We start from the raw sequence: 11,903 nt of genomic DNA, 5'->3' as shown, positions 1-11,903 counted from the left end.
TGTTATTTAGGACTTATAATTAATATAAAACTACAAGCCCATTCATCTCAATTTATTTATTACGAAATGATAAAATATCACTAGAAAAAAATGATGTGCGCATATGGAACGCCGCTACTGCCTTCTGAGAAGAATGGTTTAAATATACAATTATGTAATTGTAATATCTTTCAAGAATTTGTAAGAATAATTTTTTATTGTTGGGACAAGACTGATTTATATTGTATACATAACTTACTTTTTCAAATTAATAAATAAACCCCGATTTTGATAAAAAAAAAATAATAATAATAATAATAGCATTCTTATGCTTCTGAATGCTTTTTATTTATATTCTAACCAAGATATTAAACACAACATTACAACAGAAAATTGCAATGGTTTTATTTGCAAATAATTTAATATACATGTACAAACATTCCAAGTGTCAGAAGTTTTTAACCCTCTGGCTCATTGGAAGAATGCTAATGGGTTTGCTCAGGTCAAAGCAAGTTCAAAGAATTGTAAAGCGGAAGATCATATGAATCTCTTCGGCAATTTTAATGAAAAACAACCTCGGATGTATATGGGCGGTTTATACAGAGCTTCCGTTAAAGGAAGTTTGGAAGTATATTACTCCCTAGAAATGGGTTAAAACTTCCAAAATTGATTCCTTGGAAGTACAAAAACTTCCATAATTTTTAAGTAAACTTCTAAAGTTGAAAGCTTGGAAGTTCAAAATATCAAAACCTGGTGTCAATATTGATTTTAAGGTCACAAGTTCAATCAGTCTTTAAGAAAGATGAATCATTAGAGTATAAGTATGTGAATTTGGCAAGTTAATGTTGCAAATTATTTGATTTTAAATACTAATTGAAAAATAGTGGAAAAAGATATCTTATTCAGGAGACCTAAACTTCCACATTTCAGTGAAAAACTTCCAAATTTGATGGACAGGAAGTTCATACTTCCAGATTCAAATTCTTAATGGAAGTCCTGTTTATAACATACTCTGCTATAAAATGGTTTGTTGAAGTCCGCTCCAAGTAGATCGCGTTGTTATTTAATTAAGCAGTTAAACTTAATTACTTCAATTTTGGAATCTTAATTACGTTTTCAACAGAACTTATTACATTATACTGAAAATCAATTCAAACTAAGATCTACAGGTTAAAGCCCAAAAGTACATTTGATTAACAATATTTTTTCTAAATATTACGAACTACTTCTACCAGATGTGCCGGCATACATACGAAGTTGTTTTCGATAATAACAATGCTGATGGGTTCCGAATGAGGGATTCAGTGATGGTTTTCCAGCATGACTTTAAGTTATGGCTTAAATCAAAAGTAAATTCAATAAAATTACTACCTTAGATATTTTCATGATTTTACTCGTTGAAGAATAGATTATTTCCCACAGTGGAGTTACCATTTCTTTAAAGCTACACTCTCACAGATTTACCGTTTTTACAACTATTTTACTTTTTGTCTTGGAAAGAGCAAATATTTGCGTAAATATCTGCAAACCAATGATAAAAGATTGCTGATAAAAGACCAGAGCGCAGATTTGCACATTTCCGTTCGAAAATTAATGTTCTATGGCTTAAACCGTTACTAACAGTTTAAGAAAAATGCATAAAACATGGATTTTTTAACGTAAATATAAAAATCTGCGACCTAATTTTTGTCTGCAGTCTTATATCACTGGTTTCCATGGATATCCGCAAAAATTGGCTCGTTCCAAGACAATAAATTAAAAAAGTTGTCAAAACGTTCAATCTGTGAGAGTGCAGCTTTAACAATAAAAGTATATTTACTATATATTTTACTGTTAAAGGGTCAGTCCACATGTTTATTTTTGACAGTTGTTTTTGGAGGATTTCCCCATTTAAGATCTAATCCGTTTGTCTACCCAGACAGTTTAATAATAACGTTGGTATCTTTATCGACACTCATCACTTGACTTAACATGCTTAATATACTCATTTGCAGTGCTTTCGTTGTAGCGGAACAACCGTAACAACTCGGACATCTCCGGCAATTTTCGAGATAGACATTTGTAAGAACTCGGACATCTCCGGCAATCATCGTGATAGACAATTGTAACAACTCGGACATCTCCGGTAATCTTCGAGATCGACATTTGTAACAACTCGGACATCTCCGGCAATCTTCGAGATAGACATTTGTAACAACTCGGACATCGCCGGCAATCTTCGAGATAGACATTTGTAACAACTCGGACATCTCCGGCAATCTTCGCGATAGACAATTGTAACAACTTGGCCACCTCCGGCACGCTTAATAACTCTGGGATACTGGCCGAGATGTTCCTATTGGAAACGGAAAACTGCAAAAAAACACAAAGTAAACTTGGAACCCGACTGATTAATATTGGAAATCAAATTGAATGATATAAGATTTTAAAATGAATAACAGCCCGTTGGCTTGGACGTTTTTGACTGGTCGGTGTATGAAATGATCACAGAACTTGCAGTGCGTTGTATAAATGGGTAAACTGAACTGAGACCGCATGTGAGACGAGATGACTATTGCGTATATTCTTTAAATAATGTTAAATTATGTATTATCGGCCCTATTCAAGCTTTTATTGACAATTATGTGCTTGTTTTAAGGAAATTCTATGCTGACTTTCAACACAATTGATGAACAATACTTCATAACGAGGGGAAATTAATCGCAAACCGCACTGTTAATTTTTTTTATATCAACCCAACGAGAAGAAATGGCAGGTTATAACTTCCATTTTTAGATACAAATCACATTAAATTTGGCGCAGTAACTTAATGTATATAAAGCAATCTTCAATATTTAATCCAATCTATTTTTTGTTTCAGTTTACTTACTAAAAAAATAAAGTGGCACTCTTATTCAAAATCAATACATACACATGTGTAACCAAAAAAAAATTCAGTGATAAATTTTTAACTTCTTAATAAATAATGGATTAATTGAAAGTAAAAAATACTTATAACAAGATTGTATCCGTGTTAAATAGCTAAAAACGCAAACATATTAAATGATTGGTGAGTGCTTAAAGATTTACTGTGATCTCCTATCGTTCAATAAGGTCGAATTTCCCGCCACAGTTCTAAGCTGTTCGTATGGAGCTTCGGAATTGCTCATTTGCATATAACATGCATTAATCGCCCGTATGTAAACAGCCGAGTCTTTCATATAACCAGCGACTTGATAAAAATAAATCAAAATATGAGTGTGAGCGCGCGCGCGTGCGTGCGTGCGTGTGTGTGAAATTCTTGTGTTGTTAAAACGGAAAAGGAATCTGAAAAAGTAACCAGAACATCTTGAAAGCAGAGTTCGACATAGCTTCGACTGTATGTGGTGATGTTATCTAGGGTTACATATTCTACCACTGGAATTCTGGAAATATCATACGGTTCAAAATACTGTAAATATGACTTAAAATACAATAAATACGACTTAAAAATACTCGGCATCTATAGGCATATAAACTGTAACGTGCAAAGGCCGTCAGATCCCTTCAGAGAAATGCAGGCTCGATCTTGAAGGGGTCCTCTGGTTTTTATATACAGTAATTTCTTAATCCATGCAGAGACCACAGTTTGTTGGTATTTGGACAGCAGTTTTCAGAGTAAGCCGCCGTGGCTCAGTGGATACGACGCTGGACTGCAATTTTGGCGACACAGGTTCGAACCCGGTCTCCAAAACATTTTTTTTACATTTTAGTACTTTTTTTACAATCATGTTATCAAAGCGTAACACATTCTATTAGATAATTGTCCTGAGATTCGTTACAGAAAAAAACATTTTTTGGTGCCAATCTGGTGTACAGTCCCTTTAAAAGACATTTATAATTTTTTTTTATAATTTTGGTAACACTGCTTGAAGTAAGGTGAGTGACACTGCGTTGAATGCAAGCAGGTGTAGCAAAATCAAAGCTGTGTTACTTCCCCAGCAATACAGTACTGCCCCCATAGAAATCATATGACAATATATCATAGTTTAATCGTATTTTATTGTAAATAATAGACACAAGTGATATTCTTTTTCGACAAACAATATTATTGTACAATTGGGTTGGGCCACAAGTTATGACAACATTAGAAAATGGCCCTCCCTGAGGCAATATATCATAGAGGAAAAGATTGAAATTTATCTTCAATTTAATATTTTTTTTCATTCTAACCTTAATGCACCTGTAATAATTGAAATTCGATGTTTGAACTATCCCCAAAAGATGGATGAAAACCACGTTTATATATATATATGTTAATAAAGCTGAAATCCAGCAATACTCGCACGTGGGCGCTATTCTGCTTTTAAGGGGAGTTAACTGCGTATGGAGGTGTAACACAAATCTAATAGCATAATTTAGCCTGATGCCTTTGGGCGGCGGAATGCGACTAAACTTTGCGCATGCGTTTAACAAATAATTCGGGACACCTCAGCCAACTTATCATGTTTCATGCGTAACAACTGGCGCGAAAAAAATGTACATTAAACTCATTTCTAAAGTTGCAGTCATGAGCTCGAGGAAGCCATGTTGGTAGGTTAATATTACAGACTCAAGTTGCAAATCTGTGCTATGTATTCATGTGAGTTGAGATAATGAATGAATTTTTATGTCGTCCCGAATTTGAAACAGCATGTTTTCGACTTCGACCACAACGTACATGAAAAATATTGAAATTACATTTATTTAGTTAAGTATTTTGTTTGAAATGAAAATAAAGTGCAAAGCTATTTTGGACACAAAAAGCATTAAAGTCATTAAAACTCATGATTTACCTTTCCAATAAAACAAAACTGGACTGACGGGGACAACAATTATCCCGGAACAACCTATCCCGGAACAACCTATTTTCGACCACAACCTATTTTCGACCGCCTCCTGAAAATGTGTAAAACACTTCTATTTTGCGTCACTTCCGGTAAAAATAAGCTCCAATTGTTAACCATAACAGTAGAACTGTCAGAAAACTTCATTTGAAAAAGAATGGGAATGGAAGTGTTAAAAAAACTTCAGTTATACTTGAAACAACACCAATTTGTCATTTTTAATTAATGCCAAATGAGACCCTTCGTTTAAAATGATTTCACATGTAAAATACTTCTTTAAAATCGTGTTGTTTTGGTTTGCCAGATCTTACATATCTACCAAAGCCTAAAACCTATGCCCTATCGTTTTCTTAGTATAGTGCACAACATAAAAAGCGCATCAAAGTATGGAATATTGCTTATTCTAAAATTCATGAAATTAAGCTACAGGTAACTATATTGAATTAAATTTGGGCTCTCAGTTATCAAAAAATTATACATATTGCAGCCTAAGCAGGTCATACGAAGTTCATTCAGAGTTGGGCCAGTGATACCAGGGTGCATGATGGGTGAATTTATCATTTTGTACCCATGTGAAAGCCATTAGAAAGGATGATGCATTGCTTTGCCCCTCTTGTGGTGATACAGTACACTCCACGTGGAACTACCACTTTCCATTTTCCTCGGCGGATTTTGGTCATCGCGGACATGACATCCAATTGATCATAATCCTCTTTCCTCAGCGTTTGTACTCGGTCACTCACCAAGGCTGATCAGTGGACCGTATAATTACAATCGCCGCGTTACTCGGAGGTAAAAACACCGCGAAACTCGGAGTGAAACCGATAAGAATCTCCCACTGTATCTAATTTTGTTTAATTTATTTGATAATTTTTGCTACACCCGTAATTGTTCATAAAATAATTTATTTCGCGTAACTAATTTTCGGACACCCAAAGGACATCAATCGTAATTTTCATACTTACCAAGTTTCACAGACGAAGATTATTGATATTCATCTTTTATCCTGGCTAGATTACCTAACCATATACGTACACCACTGTGACAAGTTAATTAGTAAATACTCATTCTAAAAGATGTATTGCATATAGAAAGAGGAAGTGTGAAATATTTTTGAAGAATTAAATAAACAACAAGCGCAATCAAGGGATTAAGAAAACAAAGACATGACATTTTTGTAAAACGATCTGCCAATAAACTTAAAAACTTGTACCACACTTATAGACTGTAAGAAGCAATTATACATGTACAGTATACTTATTGAATCATCAATAAAAGTCAACACATTCAATGATATAGGTAACTAATTAATGTGATGAATTAAAGTTGGAAATGCAATACTTCAGTTACATTCGAAACACCACTCAGACACATTAATCCTGCATAACAATATACATGCTTTCCATGAGATCCTCGTGACGTCACACAGTGTGACTGTTTGATCTGAGCTGATAGAATGTGTTATTCATTTCATTGCATGTATAAAATGGTGTTTAATGGGATTTTAATTAACTTGATGAAGGATTTACACTTATATGCGTAATAAAGAAGTTTAGAACCATTGATAACTACGGATAAATTAATAAGTCTGGTAAAATGCAAATTAGGAAAAAAACAGACCGAAAAATATTCACACAAAGTTCTCAACACCTTCATTACTCCATTCTAATTAAGTTCTCAACACCTTAATATAGTAAGAGAATGTTGACAATAACAAACACAAACGCACGCTATGGTATATCTTTTAATTACATAATGTGAAAAACAACAGTTGTTAGACGATGCTGATGAAAAGTGATATGGAAATTTTCTTTAATTGTTTTTAAAAAGAAACTTACTGTACTTTGAAAAATTAATTAATTATCTAATTATTATGCCCCCCTTCGAAGAAGAGGGGTATATTGCTTTGCACAGGCATGTCGGTCAGTCGGTCCGTCGGTAGACCAAAGCTTGTCCGAGTGATAACGCAACAATTCCTGGAGGTATGGTCATCAAACTTCACATGTAGGTTGAGCCTGACCAGTAGATGACCCCTATTGATTTGGGGGGTCATCGGGTCAAAGGTCAAGGTCACAGTGACCTTTAATGGTAAAATAATTCTAAAGCTTGTCCGAGTGATAACTCAACAATGCCTGCACCCATGGCCCTCAAACTTGACATGGAGATTGGGCCTGACCAGTAGATGACCCCTATTGTTTTGGGGGTCATCAGGCCAAAGGTCAAGGTCACAGTGACCTTGAATGGTATAAGGTCGTCCGAGTGATAACTTGACAATGCCTGCACCCATGGCCCTCATAATTGAATTGACTTGACTTGGAGGTTGGGCCTGACCTATTGTTTTTTGGGGCTCATCGGGTCAAAGGTCAAGTTCACAGTTACCTTGAATGGTAAAAGGTTGTCCGAGTGGTAATTCGACAATGCCTGCACCTATGGCCCTCAAACTTGACTTTGAGGTTGGGCCTGACCAGTAGATGGCCCCTATTGATTTTAGGGGTCATTGGGCTAAAGGTCAAGGTAACAGTGACTTTGAACGATAAAAGGTTGCCCGAGTGATAACTCAACAACGCCTGCGCCAATGGCCCTCAAACTTGACTTGCAGGTTGGGCCTGACTAGTAGATGACACCTATTGATTTAAGGGGTCAAAGGTCAAGGTCACAGTGACCTTGAAAGCAAACTCGACAATTCCTGGACCTATGATCATCAAACTTGACATAAAGGTTGGGCCTGACCAGTAGATGACCCCTCTTGACTTTGGGGGTCAAGGTCACAGTAACCTTTAACGCAAAAAAGTTAACAAATCTTCTCCCAGTGATATCTCAGCAATGTCTGAATCTATGACCATCAAACTTGACATATAAGTTGGGCCTGACCAGGAGATGGCCCTTATTGATTTCAGGAGTCATTGGGTCAAAGGTCAGGTTCACAGTGACCTTTAATGCGAAAATGTTTCAAGTGATAATTGGACAATGCCTGCACCCATGGCCCTCAAACTTGACTTGGAGTTGTGTCTGACCTGTAAATGACCCCTTATGATTTATGGGGTCATTGGGTCAAAGGTCAAGGTTACAGTGACCTTGAACGAAAAATGCTTGTCTGTGTGATAACTTGTCAATGCCTGCGCCCATGGCCCTCAAACTTAACATTTAGATTATTGGTGACCAGCTGATGACTACTATGGATTTTGAGGTCATAGAATCAAAGGTCATGGTCATAACACACTCTATCCTCAAACTTTGAATGGTCATAATCTTAAAACTGCCTCAACGGCATACAATGTCAGCGACAAATCAGCTGTCATTTCGGGCCATGCATATTTCATTCAATTGTCCATATAATCCTGACAACATGGCGCTCAGGGGGGGCATAATGTTTGACAAACATCTCTTGTTTAATACTGTTTTAGCAGAAGCAATGTACAACTGTACTGTAGTAGCTATGCACAAAATGCGGAGTTCCGCGATTAGGTCAATAAATCGATACGATCACCGGCGCTGCCGGCAATAAAACCCTCCATAGAAAACTATTAACTTGGTGCAACTCAGCGAAATTTAGTGAGGAAAAAGGTTGCGTACTCGATGGAAATTCGCGATAAATTAAAAACGCCACCGAGTCACCGAGGAAAGTGGTAGTTCCGCGTGGAGTGTACTGTTTTTAAATAAAATACTTTAAACAGTTAAAAACAAATTATACAAATAACCTGAAAAATATTGTGCAAAAACTTTTGTTGTGAAGTATAGTTAAAGGTCATGGTCGAAAACAGATTGTATTTAGGTCAAATACAACATGCGACAGCCGCCATTTTGGATGCAAATTGTAAACAACGGACGATTAAACCAGATCTTATTTTTTCAAAGATGAATGATTGCTTTAAATGGTACACACAAACATTTATCTTTTACAATCATGTATTTATGATTGAAATGTAAATGATCCTTAGGCGGTCGAAAACAGGTTGCTCCGGGATACGTCAAGCCAAACAACTCGACCCAATCGTAATAACTCAGCCACCTCCGACAAACTTCAACGTAACAACTTGGCCGAAGTGTTCTGATTGATGTTAAACTGTGAACTGCAGCCTTGCATGTATATGTCGTTATGTTTTGACAGAATGAAATGAAGAAAAACCCATCAAACTCATAAAACTACTTGTTGGATATTTATATCCTTGAGGTGAATAAAATGTTTAAGCTTAATGACAAAATAACAGAGCTCAAGAGGTTTAATAGGTCCTGATTTATGTGTGCTGCATTTCATTATGCAATATATTTTTATGCAATATATTTTAAGAATCATGATTTCAATTCACAGGCAAAGATGGCATAAATCACATGACTGGATCAAGAAACAACAATAAGCAATTCTGAAACCGGCTCCAGTGTGTGGTCTGTGGTTGGAAGCAGAAGACTGGCTGGAACCAACATCTCAACTTCAGGTATTATTCGTGGGTAATATCGATTGTGTGAATGACTCTAGAAAGTTTGTGTATTGCAATTTCTACAATTTTGCCAAATTTCATTTTTTATCGAAATTATGAAAAGAGAAAATTTCGGGTCAATTTTTTTTCGGCACTTTTTGAAACTGAAATCAATCTTGCTTGGTCAAATTCAGTCCAGACGTTAAATTGCCTGTTTTTAGAAGCCCTGTATGCAATATCAGAAGGCAATATTTTGATAAAATTGAGGACTTATACCAAAGTTAACTTTTATTTACTAAACCATTTTAAATGTAACAAAGGACAGTCTATGCAGCTTTAAGAGCCACGCCTGCATTTTATTACCCAAATACCGGAGTTTGATATGGCGATTAGTTTCATCAAGCATTTTGACAGACCTGTTTCCTAAATAATGTTTTGACCGTACCTACAGACGGTCCTATTATGAAAAGGTATTGTCGAAGTGTTTTAAGAAACTAAACTCGATCAAACTGTGTTGAAAAAAAGAAGACCAAAATAAAACAATCACAAAAGTATAAATGTTTTCTTATTTCAGGTAAAAAGAGATGCAAACTGTCTACCCATCAAAGACATGATTCTGCAATTCAACTGGAGACATTTTTCCAGCAGTTGGAAGTCCTAGCTGACTTTTTATGCAGTAATAGTATGGCAGTTTATATTGCAACAAGGAAAGACAAAACAGTAAAAAGTAGAAGCTATTATTCAGAATATTATATTCAAGGAATAAGATATTGTGAAAGGAAAGAAACAGAATGCAACTGAATGAATTATTTAGCTCCTTGTTTAATATGGAACAGATGACCATACACAACTACGGCATTTGAAAACTCATTTTACAGAAAGACTGTTAGAAGTAAACTATGCCATGAATTTTGTTGAAGGAAAACTATGGCCTATTAAAGCATATATGAACTATATGAAATCTATGTAAATCAGAAACTTTTAGCAGAAAAGTGCACTACATCATGCATCATGTTGGAGATAAACTATGGCCTTCAACCATTTTAAATTTTGAAAACTGCAATTCAGAAATTCTGAATGAATACTGAAGGAAGTGCTATGAATGCATGAAGTAGTTTGTGGTACAGAATGTCCAGACATTCAACAACAGAATACAAGGGCCAATAACTTTTTTGAATATCAGATTACATGGATTGAACATTAGGGGCTTGTTTGGAGGGTATTTTCAAAGCAGGATGAATGTTATAGAAGAGCCATTAGAGTATGAGGGTACTGTGGTAACACCATTATGTATCTATGTAGAAAATCACATGAAAACCTATGATAAAACACCAAGCATTTCAGAAACAGCTGGAGACATTGGCCAACATGCAAAATGTGGCAGAAACATAGTTGTACATATGTGGAGAAACATCTTTGGAGTGAATGGAAATTGTGCTGAAAAATCGCCATACAGATGTGGAGAAACATCTTTGTAGTGAATGGTAGTATTTTTAATGTGCCAAACTGTGCTGAAACATCGCCATACAGATGTGGAGAAACATCTCTGTAGTGAATGGTAGTGTTTTTAATGTGCCAAATTGTGCTGAAACATCGCCATGGTAGTGTTATTTACAACATAACATGAAACTATGTTGCAGTATAAACCATCAGCATATCAGCCTTTGTTACTGTCAACTTGAAGATCCAACAACTGGAATTATGACTCACCGCAGATGATCAGCTTGCCGAAAGGGAAGTGTTCTTTTATATTGTTGGAGGGTTGAAAGTTAATAGGTTGCTACTACTTCTTTATTTAATATAACTGTGAAAGTTATAACCTTTTCTTTCACCCCTCCAGTCTGTTGATTTAGATTGATATATCTTACTGTTGTATCTTTACAGTGATTCATTTTCAAATCTGCTGCAGTGCATCCCTCCCATATTTCACATCCGTAAGTCTGGAGCAAAAGTTCGAAGCATTACTTTATCACTTAAAAATAGCATGTCCACTGGAAAAGACATTGAGTAAAGCACTTGAGATTTGCTTCAAAATGGATCACTGTATAAATAATCTACGATTTGCTTCAAAATGGATCACTGTATAAATAATCTACCCGGTATCCTTGTAAGTGTTTGAATATAATTTACAGATCATATTTTTAGAAATGTTAAAATCAAATTGGAATCTTGAAACTGTCAGTACTGAAGAAGGATTGAATTTTGTGAGGTCTTTATTGTGAGCGATTGTTTATTTGGCATGTCTTCTGTACAGTACTGTAAAAACAAGAAATGAGATAAATTTTTTAAATTCGCAACATGAAAGACCCTCTGGAATTCCATCAGTCTACAATATTTGATGTCATATTTGATGGAAGTTTGGTACCTCTGACCGCACTAGCTTGTAGGCAATAGAGGAATTTAATAATTCTTCAATATTTGATGACAGGGAATTTAATAATTCTTCAATATTTGATGACAGGAAATATAATAGTTTTACAATATTCGATGTCATATATTTCTTGGAAGTTTGGTATCTCTGACCCCACTAGTTTGTAGGCACTTAGGGAATTTAATAATTCAGTGTTTTTTTTCACTTTTAGGGGAATGGGGCCAGGGCCCGTCAGGAGGGGAAAATCGCGTCGTAAAAGGGCAAAAAGGGGAAAATGTATAAATGCAAAAATCA

At 35.5% G+C, this 11,903-nt stretch overlaps 1 long non-coding RNA gene across 1 annotated transcript; it reads left to right on the top strand.

Annotated features, from left to right (window-relative positions):
* Positions 1-4,421: 4,421 nt before the first annotated feature.
* LOC128241923 (uncharacterized) lies at positions 4,422-11,653 on the top strand. The gene is made up of 3 exons (XR_008262525.1): positions 4,422-4,530; positions 9,133-9,256; positions 9,813-11,653. It is a non-coding gene; the product is annotated as an uncharacterized LOC128241923 (long non-coding RNA).
* The last annotated feature ends 250 nt before the right edge of the window (positions 11,654-11,903 follow it).

This window comes from Mya arenaria, chromosome 7 (assembly GCF_026914265.1).
Source record: "Mya arenaria isolate MELC-2E11 chromosome 7, ASM2691426v1".
NCBI lineage: Eukaryota > Metazoa > Mollusca > Bivalvia > Myida > Myidae > Mya > Mya arenaria.
This window is presented reverse-complemented; position numbering and strand designations above follow the sequence as displayed.